This window comes from Panthera onca, chromosome A3, assembly GCF_046562875.1.
Source record: "Panthera onca isolate mPanOnc1 chromosome A3, mPanOnc1 haplotype 2, whole genome shotgun sequence".
NCBI lineage: Eukaryota > Metazoa > Chordata > Mammalia > Carnivora > Felidae > Panthera > Panthera onca.
This window is the reverse complement of record NC_138341.1, coordinates 106,401,799-106,416,501: the sequence shown is the minus strand read 5'-3', so window position 1 is coordinate 106,416,501 and position 14,703 is coordinate 106,401,799.

Here is a 14,703-nt window from a genome sequence, read left to right as displayed (position 1 = left end):
GGCTGAGAACACGCCAGTGAACATAATGAACTTGAGTGCTACTCTGAAAAAGACATAGGAATAAAGAGGGGCAGATGGAGAAAATGATACAACGGCATGAAAGTCTAAGAACATCAAAGTTCAACTCTCAACCTTAAAAAAAAAAAATCCAAACCACGTTTATTATGAACAAGTATCTGTTATCTTTTGGCATTTGAAGGTTGGGAAATTAGAAACTATATTTGTGTGCTTAACACATTAAGTCAGTATTTATTTTTATTGTAGAGAAGAAACTGGAAGGAACAAAGATGTCCTTTGAGTTTATTGCTCTGCTCCAAGGCAACAAAACATTTTAATTAAACTGTCAGCTCTTGTGTGTCTATACAAGAATTCATTGTACATATCTCATTTTGGTAAATATTTCTTGATATATGAAGCAAATATTTCCCCAGATACTTAAATTATGATTTTTAAAAAAATTTGTTTTGTTTACATTTTGGTGAAGGTAGGAAACAACTGTTCACCACTGAATAAACTTAATTTTATACTCCTAATGTTTAGTCTCTGTCCCTATTTTAAGCTCCTCTTCCTTTGTCATTCTATAAAATTCTAAAATCCAATATTAGACAAAGGTAATCATTAAAATATTAGATAATGCAGGTCTAGAGTTCAATATCTTGCATTTTACCTAAGAAAATGCTTTGGGATAATTGCTAGGGAATAATTTATACGTTCCTGATAAAAATTGGAAAAATAGTCAAAGTCTGTGGTATCAGAGAAAATGTAACTAAAATGTAACTTAAAACAGGAGTCTGTATTTCACCTAAATCACTAGAACAATTTATTACTGAGGAATAAACAGAATACTTTAAAATTATAAATGTAGTAGGATAGATTCTATATAACGTCCTTTTAGGTTAAGCCAGGATGTATAATGGTAGATGTTTAACAGCCCACATCTCTGAGGCTGGGAAGCCTTGATTTGTTGAGTTTGCCAGTTTCTAAGTTCTGCCACCATGGCTGATTTCAGACCACCAGCTTAATGTCCTCCAGCTGATAAAATTTCTGAAAACATATTATTTGTTCTGTAAAATCTGATACAAGATAACTCCAGCACCCCACTGCAAACACTGAGAAATGATACTATACTACCACTTAACGAAATGCATCTCCTTAACTTAATATTCTAAATACTAAAAGTACGGATTTAAAAACTCTAATAAAATACTTAAAAAAATATATTAGAGGCGCCTAGGTGGTTCAGCTGGTTGAGTGTCCGACTTCGGCTCAGGTCATGATCTCACGGTTCATGGGTTGAGCCCCATGTCGGGCTTTGTGCTGACAGCTCAGAGCCTGGAGCCTGCTTCAGAGTCTGTGTCTCCCTGTCTCTCTGCCCCTCCCCGCTTGTTCTCTCTCTTTCTCTCTCTCTTTGTCTCTCTCTCAAAAATAAATAAACATTAAAAAAAAGACAACATGTACTTGAAAACATCTGTAATATTAAATGTGCATTATGTTGTCAAGTTTTCAGCTTCTACCTTTTATTACCAATAAAAACGGAAACAAATCTAAGTAACACTTACAAATACTTGATTTTCCCATACTAATGGACCAGAAATAGTAAACTAATTTTATTTTCAGATGTTTAGTTTGAAAGTATAAGACTTCCTTGATTGATCTTTTTCTAAGCTGTACAAAAGACAGAATTTTCATCACATCATTAAAGGTGATTAAAAAGTCCTCTTCAGAATGCAAACTGGTGCAGGAACTGTGGAAAACAGTGTGGAGGGTCCTCAAAAAGTTAAAAATAGAACTACTCTATGATCCAGTAATTGCAGTACTGAGTATTTACTAAAAAACAAAAACAAAAACAAAAACAAAGCAGGGGTGGCTCAGTCAGGTAAGCATCCAACTCTCCATCTAGGCTTAGGTCATGATCTCACAGTTTGTGAGATCAAGCCCTGAGTGGGGCTCTGGGCAGACAGTGCAGAGCCTGCTTGGTATTCTCTCTCTCCCCCTCTCTCTGCCCCTCCCCCACTCACGCCCTCTCTCCTTCTCTCTTAAAATAAATAAACTTTTAAAAAATATACAAGAAATGGTAATTCAACGGGATACATGCACCCCTCTATTTATGGCAGCATTATTTACAATAGCCAAACTATGGAAGCAGCAGCCCAAGTGTCCATTGATAGATGAATGGACAAAGAAGATGTGGTATATATACAATGGAATATTATCCAGCTAGAAAAAAAGAATGCAGTCTTGCCACTTGCAGCAACATGGATGAGAGTATAATGCTAAGCTAAATAAATCAGTCAGAGAAAGACAAATTCTGTATGAGTTCACTCATATGTGGAATTTAAGAAACAAAACAAATGAGCAAAGGGGAAAGAGAGAGAGAGAGAAAGAGAGAGAAAGAAAGATGAACCAAGGAACAGACTCTTAATTATAGAGAAAAACTGATGATTATCAGAGGGGAGGTGAGTGGTGAGATGGGTGAGATAGGTAATGGGGATTAAGAAGTGCACTTGTCGTGATGGGCACTGGGTGATGTACAGAAGTGTTGAATCACAATATTGTAACCCTGAAACTAACATACCACTGTGTGTTAAGTGTACTGGAATAAAATAAAATAAAATAAAATAAAATAAAATAAAATAAAATAAAATACTTCTTCTGTATGAACCACTGGATAAAAGAACTAAGAAATAGAAGCAAACTCAAACCCAGGATTTGGAAAAGTGACAGAAAACATTCTTCCTAGGAGAAGGTGAAACAAACACCACACCACTTTTCACTTAGGTTGCGAGGAGGCAGGTCCAAGTAAAAATCATGTTGGCTATTGTGAAGGAGTAGACAAGCATTCTCCTGTAGGTGGAGATTTTCATTAGAAAATTACTGTAATAGTGGTTCTCAATGGAGCATGGAGGTGGCTTTGTCCCCTAGCGAGCATTTGGCAGTGTTTGGACACATTCTGGTTGTTACTTAGGAGGGGAAGATGTTATAGGTACATAGCTGTCAAAGGCCAGTGGTGCTACTAAATATTCTCCAATGCACACAACAGCCTCCCACTAAAGACCCAAAATGTCATAGAAACCTTTCATTATACCCAAACATTTCCACATATATAAATGCACCCCGGTGAAGAAATGTAATGTCATCAGCACCTGCTTCAGTCTTATTTGTGAAATAGAGTACGTTTTGTAAATTTAGACCCTTCAGTCAAGATCCAAGAGAAAGAATTCATATAGTATAGTGTTTCACATACACTATATCTTCAATGATGTGACAAATATATGCTGAATTTAGATATTAAATTGGCAAAGATTTGTTAGTTAATGCTACATTTACAGTAAAGCCCAGCTTTTGCATTCAGGATTCATGTAGATGGCTAAGCCGCATGGTTCAGGTATGGAGCAAGAGCACAACGCCACACCCAAAAGTAATGTCAAAATAATCCTGTTTGTATTTCTCAAGTCTTATGAAAGGGAAACTTGAGCCACATAGTGTTTCTTTAAAAATTAAAAATAGTGGTGCCTGGGTGGCTCAGTGGGTTGAGTGTTCGACTTCAGCTCAGGTCACGATCTCACGGTTCGTGAGTTCGAGACCCACATCGGGCTCTGTGCTGACAGTTCAGAGGCTGGAGCCTGTTTCAGATTCTGTGTCTCCCTCTCTTCACCCCTCCTCTTCTCTCTCTCTCTCTCTCTCTCTCTCTCAAAAATAAACATTGAAACAATTTTAAAAAGTAAAAATGAAAATAAGATTTGGTCTCCTCCCCCTCAATTCCTCATATGTCAAAGTTGTTCTCAAGTGTTTCTCTGATACACACATACCTGAAAAACATATCCTTCTTTCTTAGATTTGGTCCCTTCCTCCTCTCTTCCTTCGCAAGAGTCCATAAAGTTACAGACTCCCTCAAGGATAGGAAAGAAAACAAGACTGGAAGAGACAAGGCCAACTTCACATCAGGAGGCCCAGAGAGACCATGGGCACCATGGGCTTTCTCATACACACTGTCAGGACACACCAGTCATAAATGACAATTACAACACGCCAACAAGAGCACTTATATCTATGAACTTGGTAATTATTATTTACCAATTGTGAATAAAATTATTACTTCTAGGAAAAAAAGTTTCCTATGTTTGACTTTTTTCTTCCAATAATACACTTACGTATTTTCTATAAAATACTACATTTTCTTTTTTTTTAAGATTTTTTTAAATGTTTATTTATTTTAGACAGAGAGAGGAAGAGATAGAGTGTAAGTGGGGGAGGGGGAGAGAGTGGGGGACAGAGGATCTATGTGGGGATCGAACTCACAAACTCTGAGATCATGACCTGAGCTGAAGTCAGACGATGCTTAACCAATTGAGCCACCCAAGTGCCCCCAGAATACTACATTTTCAAGAAATAAAATTGTCACAAAATTTACTGGTTTTTAAAGCATCATTTAGTATTTAAATGTCTCCTATAATCATTTACCACCTTTATGGTGATTTACGTATGTCCTTATTAAAAGCATATTTAATAACAAAGTTGGTAGGTAATAGGTTGGTATCAACCACAGAAAAGATATTCAGAAAGAGTGGTCTTAATTCATTAAAGAACTTTAATACTTGAATACTTTCAGCCCATGAGCTTAATATAAATAGTTTCAGCTTAAGATGTATTATCACATCAGAGACCCTTCACAAGCTCAGATTTTTTTTAGTAGGAAGGCCACCGTAAAATACGTTTTAGTTGATTTGCTGTCAGAAATTAGTCATAACTGGCTCTATATTGCTAGTGCAAACTACTTTGCCATCTTTACATTGCAAAATTTATAATATAGAGAGAACACTTGCTAAAATGGGATTTTGTTCCAAAAAGGTTATGAGTTCATGAACAAGTCAGGACAGTGAGGATAGAAATTGCCACTGGCGTTTGGAAGTGGGTTTGTTCGTTTCAGGAGAACTCATTGCAGTATATACACTCGTGGTTTGTATGCTTTCCCATATGTGTATGTTACTTCAATTAAAGCATTTGAGGGGCGCCTGGGTGGCTCAGTCAGTTAAGTGTCTGACTCTGGATTTGGGCTCAGGTCATGATCTCACAGTTCGTGGGACTGAGCCCCACGCTGGGCTTTACACTGACAGCGGCACACAGCCTACTTGGGATTCTCTCTCTCCCTCTCTCTACTCCTCCCCTGCTCTCTCTCTCTCAAAATAAACAGACAAGTTTTTTTTTTTAAAGGCTTTGGAAATATCATATCCCTGAAGTTTATTTAACATAAATTAATGTTTATCATATTAGAAAATATAACAAAAAAGGTAGGTTATAAAATAGCATGTGTAGTATGATACCATATTGGAAAAATATATCAGTGTGGTCATGCACACACAAAAATCCCTTAAAATATATATACCAGAGATTCCTTAGCAGTTAATAAAAAAGTGTTGCAATGTGTGGCTGTAACTAATATGGTTTGTACATAATGCTGTAGCAGCATATAAAGAGCTTTCTCATTGTTTTACAGCTTCAGTATTATGCAAATTTAATCAGTTTTCTGTTGACAGAATTTAGGTTGTTTCTAAACTTACTTTCTTAAGCAGTTGTTGCAGGGAATAATCTTGTACGCTTAATACGCTGCATATATGCAAGTACATCTGTAGAACGGTTTCCTAGAAGCAGAATTGCTGACTTAAAGGAAAGAGGTGTAGGGGCACCTGGGTGGCTCAGTTGGTTAAGTCATGACCCACCTTTGGCTCAGGTCATGATCACACAGTTCATGAGTTCAAGCCCCGCATTGGGCTCTGTGCTGACAGTTCAAAGCCTAGAGCCTGCTTCGGATTCTGCGTCTCCCTCTCTCTCCACCCTTCCCCCACTCATGCCCTGTCTCTCTCTGTCTCAAAAGTAAATATAAACATTTTTAAAAAATTAAAAAGAAAAAGGAAAGAGGTGTATATGACTTTGACAGCCGTGGCCCAAAGGTGCTTCACAGAGATGGTCTCAATTTACGTTCCCATAAGTGATGTATGAAAATACCTGTTTCTATCCACCCCTGTCAATGTAGCTTGTGTTTACTCCATTCTTTTCCCCAAGACTGACTTAACACAGAAAATGTAAAAATTGCACGACAAATAGAGTTTGGTGGTATTATAAGTGATCCCTTCCCTTTTTGTCTTTTTTTTTTTTTTTTTTTTGGCTTTGCTCTTTTTTTGAATTTTCAAATTAATAGAAGAAATCCAGTCACAGAACAGTATGTATCATATACCACACTGGTTAAAAAATGTTAGGATAGAAATATGTATTGTGTATATGCATAGAAGTTCTCAGAGGGTGAGGTAGCACATAGACTGCCACGAATCACAGACATATTTCTCAAGATCAGGTTTTATTAAGAATGGTGAGGGCCCACATGATCAAAATGCTCAGATGAAGCAGAGAGAAGTCTGTGAAGTTATGGAGGCTGACACCCCATCATCCAGAAATGCTCTCTATGTGTGGTTCACAGAATCACCTCCCACAGTAGGAGCATTTAATTATGATACATCTCTATTTTATACCCAGGTATATCCTACCTGACGTTCACCCAGGAGGCCCACCTCAGTGACTCTGGGCTCTGTTTACCATAGGTTATCCTCAGCCAGGGACTGCCTGCTAAAAACCTTTTTGAGACAATGCCTCTTCCTCCTAACACGTATTAGCAAGTCTATTTATAGGTAGAGGTCCAGATGCCAGAAGTTAGCCCAGGTCTCCTGTCCTTCCCTTGGGTGCATGTCCCCTGTCAAGGACTATGTAGATTTCAAGCAGTTAATTTAACTTCTTCATCCCAGAAGGATACACTACACTGTCTTAGGGAAGTTGAACAGCTGGGAACAAAGTGAGATGGAGATTTTAACCTGAATATCCTTTTGGTCCATATGAACGTATTACCGATTAAAAATGATGATTTAAACACAAAGCACAAAAGTGATAAATGAGACACATGCAGTTTGTAACTAGCACAATGTGATATATCTGGATTTTTATTTTGTCCACATTCACAGAAAATGCTTTCATGCTATACTTAAACATTGCCAGTTTAATTTTGGTAATGGAATACTTGGCACAGAGAAGATTGGGAAGAGAGTGTAACAAGATTAAAATCCTTTGGCTAAGAACAGTACAGATCCTTGTGTTTGGTCTTGGTGTTCTGCCTAAAAACAGCCTATTTTTTTTTCCTTAGAAATATATTAGTGGATTTTTTTCTTTCTGAATGTATTAATGACATTTCCATTTTTAAGTTCAAGCGTTGTATTTTCCTGGGCTTTCTAAAGTGATGGCTAGGCTTCAGGACATTATCATAATAGTTCTGTGTTTGTCACTTTACTGCCTTTGCAAGACATAACTAATCTTTCTTAGATGCAGATGGAGTATGTTACAGACCTAGCATTTGGACTGGATTTGGCCTGCCACTTGCTATTTATGTGACTTCAAAGTTATTCAACTTCTTTGAGTTTTACTAATATTATCCTCATCTGTAAAATGGGGATATCAATGCCAAACATCTCAGCCCAGATTGCCTAGAAAACAGAGCCTGAGGCCAGGTTGAAAGCATTGATACTTAATGAGGGGGGGGGGGGTGAAAATCTGGAGTGGTAAGGGTAAGGGAAAGAAGAGACATGAGGCACAAGGAGATACAAAGCCATGGTAATCAGCAGATGTATCTACCTGGCATGGGATATCCTGGATTGCCAAAAAGAGAATCCATGCATCAGGCCAGTCCCTTGGAGGGAGAAAGAGAAGGGGATACATAGGCTGGGCTTCACACATATCTTCCCCACTGGTTAAAGTGTGTATCAATGGAATATAACCCGCCATGCTGCCAAGTGGCATCATTTGGCTATTTCAGCTGCCTCTTGGGATGCCATAACTCAAGCCCTGAGGCGTGATATTTTATTGAAATCTTCAGGTAGCTGGAGGAGTCAGAACTCCAGATGGGCCTGCCTGGCTGCTTTGTGGTGGCCATGAGGAAGATCCCAGCATTCGTGAGACAAGTAACTATCAGCCCCAGGAAGGGGGCATGAGCCAGGGCAGAGTTGGTATGACATGGAAGGTGGCTAAGGTTCCTGGAAGTGAACCTCATATTCACCCTAATATTTTGTGCTGACAGTAGGCCTTTTTTTTCCTTCCACAAAAGAGCAGACACCGACCTATGTGATATAATTAAGGGACATTAATATTACTATCCTGTCATCTTGTATTACTCTTACATTCTGCCAGACTTTATCTGTCTCTGTACTGAATTTCTTTTTAGATGTCTCTGAACTTCCACTATGGTCATATGTCAATCTCTCCCAAGATTATGCACCCATCACCTACTATCTTAGGCATTATTTCCAAGCGGTTAATTACAGGACAAGGGGGGCCAATGCCAGACCTAAGTGATAGTACTTCATACCAAGTGTTGATCCTTTTGTCACTACATTAATCATTGGTGTGTCACAAGCTGTTTTAAGTGTGATATAAGTCATTTTTTACTATCGTACTATGAATAATATTTATTACTAAAGAAGAATAGAGAGGTGCTTGGGTGGCTCAGTTGGGTAAGTGTCTGACTATTGATTTCAGCTCAGATCATGATCTCACGGTTTGTGAGCTTGAGCCCCATGTAAGGACTCTGTGCTGACAGCACGGAGCCTGCTTGGGGTTCTCTCTCTCCCTTTCTCTGTCCCTCCCCCACCTTTCTCTTTCTCAAAGTAAAAAAAACATATTGGGTGCCTGGGTGACTCAATCAGTTGAACATCCAACATTGGCTCAGGTCATGATCTCACCATTCGTGAGTTCAAGTCCTATATCAGGTTCTGTGCTGACAGCTCAGAGCCTGGAGCCCGGTTCAGATTCTCTGTCTCCCTCTTTCTATGCCCCTCCCCGCTCATGCTCTGTCTCTGTCTCTCAAAAATACATAAACATTTTTAAAAAAGAACATAAATGATTAAATAAGTAAACAAATAAATAACTTAAAAGTAAAATATTAAAATTATTTAAAAATAACAATTCCCAGAAATTCATACATGCTTTGATATATCTGCAGATAACATGGAAATAACTGTGTACACACTTTCCTTATTTCTGTAAAATATATTCATCCAATTAGAATGCTAAGAATTATTTTCTTTGTGTGTGTATGACCCAGCAATGACACTCATATGTATATACCCAAAAAATTTAAAACAGGGACTGAAACAGTTACTTGCATGTGAATGGTCACAAAAACATGATTGAAATAGCCAAAACGTGGAAACAACCCATTTATCCATAGGTAAATAGATAAGCAAATGTGGTACATCCACATTTATTACTCAGCCATAGAAGGAGTGAAGTTCTAATACATGGTACAATGTAGATGAACCTTAAAAACATTAACCTAAGTGAAATAAGACAGGCATAAAAGGACAAATTTTGTAAGATTCCATTTTTATGCAATATTGACAAGAGACAAATTCATAGGGACAGAAAGTAGATTGGAGGATACCAGGGTCTGGGGAAAGAGGGATGGGTGTTATTATTTAATGGGTAGAGTTTCTGGTTGGAGTGACAGAAAAATTTTGATTTTAGATAATGGTGATGGTTGTACAGCTTGGAGCGTGTAATTAATGGCACTGAATCGGACACTTCAAAATGATTAAAAGGGCACCTTTTGTTATGTGTATTGTACCACAATTAAAAATGAATATTAAAAACAAAGCAGTGCCCTTACTTAGATTTTAAAAATTGGTTTGAGGAAGTGGAAAGGAACCCATGAGCCCTCTAAACTTTTCTGGGCTGTCAGGCTACTGGTGCTGTCAAAATGGTGCACAGAGGAAGGAGGGGAAGGGACTGTGGGAAGGAGTGAGAACTGTTCCTGGTTTCTGAGGATGTTGGATTTGAGGTGGTTAATATGATTCTTACCTGGGGAAGTGTGTTTGGAAACCAGTCGCATTTAGTGGTAGCTAGAAAAGATGGTATAATGAAAATTAAAATGAGACAATTTTAGGAAAATTTAAAGCCCTCTTCCCATCTAATAAATACAGCTGCATTATACTTACAACAAAAAAGAACAGAAAATAGCTTCCTTCTTAATAGTAGTCATCATTCCTTTCTTGATTTTTCTTAAAATGGAAAAATCAAAGAGTAAACATTATTGTGTCCCTTCACAGCAACAACCTGATTTGATTTTCTTGTGCTTTCTGCCAAAAATCTAATTAGATACATAATCCAGGTCATTAATAGTTTGTCTATTTACTCCAGGGGACAGTGGACTTGGAGGGCTGGTTCTGAGAATCAGCTAACTTACTTGTCTGCTCTTGTGCCCTCTGTGAGAGCATGGGTTGTTTTTGCTAAGACCCCTAGATACATGCATTTGGATATTACCACACAAGATTAATGAGCTCTACCCTGGAATGACCTCGCCGTGATTGCATCTTGACCCAAGGTTCAAATGGGGTAACACATGGGAAAATCTTGATGTAGTTTAAAGCTCTATGTAAATATTAATTGTTATTGTTATAGTCAAATAAGGCTGAAGCAGTGGATCAGCTTGCATTATTAATGCAAACATATTAAAAAGGGAAGTTAGCAGTGTGGTGACGTGTGTGTGTGTGTGTGTGTGTGTGTGTGTGTGTGTGTGATATTAGATACAGGCTGGTTTTAGGACTAGAGAACTCTGATAGGGTTCTTTACCTAGTTCCTAAAAACAACTAAACTTATGTCATTAGGGTATTCAACAATATTGACATTTTCAGGTAATCCTTTTGGTGAGGGGATGTCCTATGCATTGTAGGAAGTTTATCAACCTTCCTGGTCTCTTCTGGTACAACCTCCTCGTTCTGACAATCAAAAATATCGCCAGGACATCTGGGTGGCTCAGTCAGTTAAGCAACGGACTTGGCTCAGGTCATGATCTCAAGCCCTGTGTCACGTTGTGTGCTGATAGCTCAGAGTCTGGAGACTGCCTTGATGCTGTGTCTCCCTCTCTCTCTGCTCCTCTCCCACTCATGCTCTCTCTCTCTCTCTCAAAAATAAATAAACTTAAAAAAATTTTTTTTTAATTTCTCCAAACGTTGTCAAATGTTCCTGGCAGGGGGTGCTGCAAAATTGCCTGGTCTGACAACCCCTGCTGGTAAATATATAGGTATTTACATTTTGACCCATTTATAACAAAGATAAATAGTGCTCTGACTGTCACCTAACTGGACTACTGCCCTCAGGAGATGCTAAGTGAGAGATATTTAACTATTGGAGAGCAAGGGAGTTAGTCAAAGCACAGTAGTAGGTACCAAAACCTAACAGCATAGGGGGCTTTTGGAGCAGCCAAGTGGAACTACCAAATAGGATGCTGAGGGGAAGATTTTCCACCCCTCCCCGAGGGGCTTCTGTCCTCTCTTCAACTTCTCCTTCACTTCCTTAGCCCCATCCCTCTCCTGACACAGCCACTGACACAACACCACCCACAGGACAGAGCACTCAGGGAAAGGCTGGAGTTTGCCCCACTCAGGGAGACATGGGTAATGTTTTCCATTATTTGTTAAATCAGTTTTCAAAAAAAATGATAGAACATCAAGGCGGCCATAAAAACTCTAAACTATAACCTCTTTCTTAGTTCTCTGGTGTGGGCAGGAAAATTTGCTACACACTTATGGATAATACCTATTTAGAAGGTTTCAGTGGTTGCTGTTGTCGTTCTTAACGCACAAATATGGACCTTTGCTTAAGGGTCATAAAAAAAAAAGGCTGAAGAGCCTTTTCTTTACTTGTAACAGTAAAGAAACAGAGCTAACACAAGTACAGCATGAAACTTTAAGACAGAGAAAACCAATGCTTAAAACATACACATACATATATAAACATATAAACTTTTCATTTTGAAGTAATTTTAGACTTACAGAAAAATTGTAAAAATAATACAGAGCTCTCATCTGCCCCTCACTCAGATTTTTCTAATGTTCACAGCTTTCAATCACCAAAGCCAGGATAGGAATATTGACACAACATTATCAACTAAGCTGCCTCATCTGAAGCTGAGCAGTGTTTCCACTAATGTCCATTTTTGTTGCTGTTGTTCCGAGATTTAATTCAAGGTCCTACACTGCATTTAGTTGCCAGGTCTACCTGGTGTCCTTTAATCTGTAATAGTTCCTCAATCTTTCCTTGTTTTCTATGACTTTGGCAGGTAGAATATTCCTGGATTTGGGTTGGTGTGATGTTTTCTCATGTAAGATTCAGGTTCTTCATTTTTGGCAAGAACATTGCACAAGCGATGCCATGTCCTTCTCAGAGCATCCTATCAGGTGGTTTGTGATGAAGATTTGTCCTACAGCCAAGGTGGTGTCTGCCAGGTTTGTGCTGCATAAACTTCCTGCTTTTTCTCTTATAACGAATTAATACCTTGGGGCAAGACATGTTGAGAGAGTGCAGAAACCCTCCTTCTCAAACTTTCACCTACTACTCTTAGCACTTATCAGTGGATCTTGCCTCTAATAACTCTCTTGTTCGCCTTATGACGATTTTCTATTCCCTCATTCCTTCTACATTAATTAGAATTCTCCTCAAGGTACAGCTTTCTATTCTCCCTCACTAATTCACTTATTCAATTATGTTTCTATCAGCATGGATGTATGGATATGTCTTGTTCTATGGGTTCTAATCCAATGTTGTAACTATTACTTATTTGTTTGTTCATTTATTTATTTTGAGAGAGACAGAGACAGTGTGAGTGGAGGAGGGGCAGAAAAAGAGGGAGAATCCCAAGCAGGCTCCAGGCCTTCAGCGCAGAGCCCGATGTGGGGCTCAAAACCACAAAACCGTGAGCTCATGACCTGAGTCCCAACCAACAGTTGGACACTTAACCAACTAAGCCACTCAGGCACCTCTATTTACTTATTTGCTCAAACTGACCTAGCATTGGCTGCTGGGAGCCTCTTCAAATCGGTGCCCATGTCTTTCCGACATGCTCACATCCTTTGCTGAGCATTTCCTTACTTTTTGGCGCCACAAGAGATTCTAGGCCCATTTCATATTTTTTTTAAATTAAATCTTCTATTTCCTCTCATTTAAAAATGTAAGATGAAAAGCATTTTTCACGCAGTTAATAAAAAAGGATTAGAATGTACAAGAGCCAAATAATGATCCTAAAGGAAAAAGGAATTAAGCTCTTAAGATTAAAAAAGATTTTCAGATTGAGATTAATTTTTAAAAAAAGATTTAATCTCTTAAGATAGATGGCAGATTTTGAGAGGCAAATATGAAAAGCACATACAGAAGAGCACTGAAAAGGACAAGTCTTGAACTGGTGAGTTCGAGAAGAGAAGCAAAGGAAGTGGGAGCAGAGAGAGAGACTTACTCAATTCAGATGCCTCTAAACCACAATACACAGAAAACAGACAAGTCGTTGAAAAAGAGAAGTGCGTACAATGAAGACTTTAAACAAAGAGCGATTCACATTTGAGTATATATGACATTTGGACACTTTATCATATTAATGTTAAATACTTCAGTCGCTCTAATAATACTTATAAAATTTGAGAAATATAAAAATTTCCAATCTTTTTATTGCTTAGGTTCATTTGGTTGTAGAATTTTTTAAATTAGTGGATGGCTCTGTTCTCTGAGATAGAACATACTTCGACTGTTTTTTTTTTTTTCTTTCAAAAAAAATTGTTGGAGGAGACATAAGGGCCAGAGGATTTCATAAGCCCTTTCTTTATTATCAATTGCAATGCCAAGTGTTGGTTAGCTTCCACGCATTGTGCTTTCTGTCCTCTTGTGAAAGGCATTTATCTTAAGGTCTAGTTCTGGGCTCCAGAGCTGGTGTTGATCTCCACTCACTAGAACTGATGGGATGGGGTTGGTTTTGCATTCCCAGCTCTGTGTCTGCAGCTTCTCTGTTCTAGACCAGACTTCTCACCAGGCTCCAGGTGAAATGCAATCCTGTCTTCCTTCTGCATCACTTGAAATATAAAAGGACAGGTTCAGGGCACCTGGGTGGCTCAGTCAGTTGAGCATCCAACTTCAACTCAGGTCATGATCTCATGGATCCTGCGTTTGATCTCCTTATTGTGCTCCCTGCTGTCTGTGCAGAGCCAGCTTTGGAATCCTCTGTCCCCTTCACTCTGCCTCTCCCCCGCTCAGGTGTGCTCTCTCTCTCTCTCAAAAATAAATTTAAAAAACATTAAAAAATAATCTTAAAAAAGGGACAGGTTCCTCTCTATTCTACTCAGAGAGAAAACGTATATATAAAAAAACAATCAAACTAGCAAGGTTTGTTGGACCCATTCCCCCAAATCAAACTTGAGCATAGCAGAGAGTAAGACCAATGGATTTGAAAAACTAACCTCAAATCTCAGAAATCTCGGAAATATACAAAGCATATCAGCTGTATTTTGGTGTATAACAGACAACAACTGTTCATTATTGCTTGTGAGTATGTGGGTCAGCTGGGAAATTCTGCACTGGTTTGCTGGTCAGCTGGGGTTGCCCTATTATTGCCTCATCTGACTACCAGTGTTTGCTGTCACTGGAGGTAATGGGGTGAGGGGGGCCGAATGCTTCTCATCATCCAATGGACTTGTAAATGGATACATTTCTGGAAAAAATACAAAAGGTCAAAATTAGCACAAATAGAAAACTTGGCTAGAAAAATAACCACTAAGAAGCACAGAAAATGCCCCATGGCTTTCAAATGAGTTGTATGCATTTTGAGTGAAGAGATAATTTCTTCCTTCC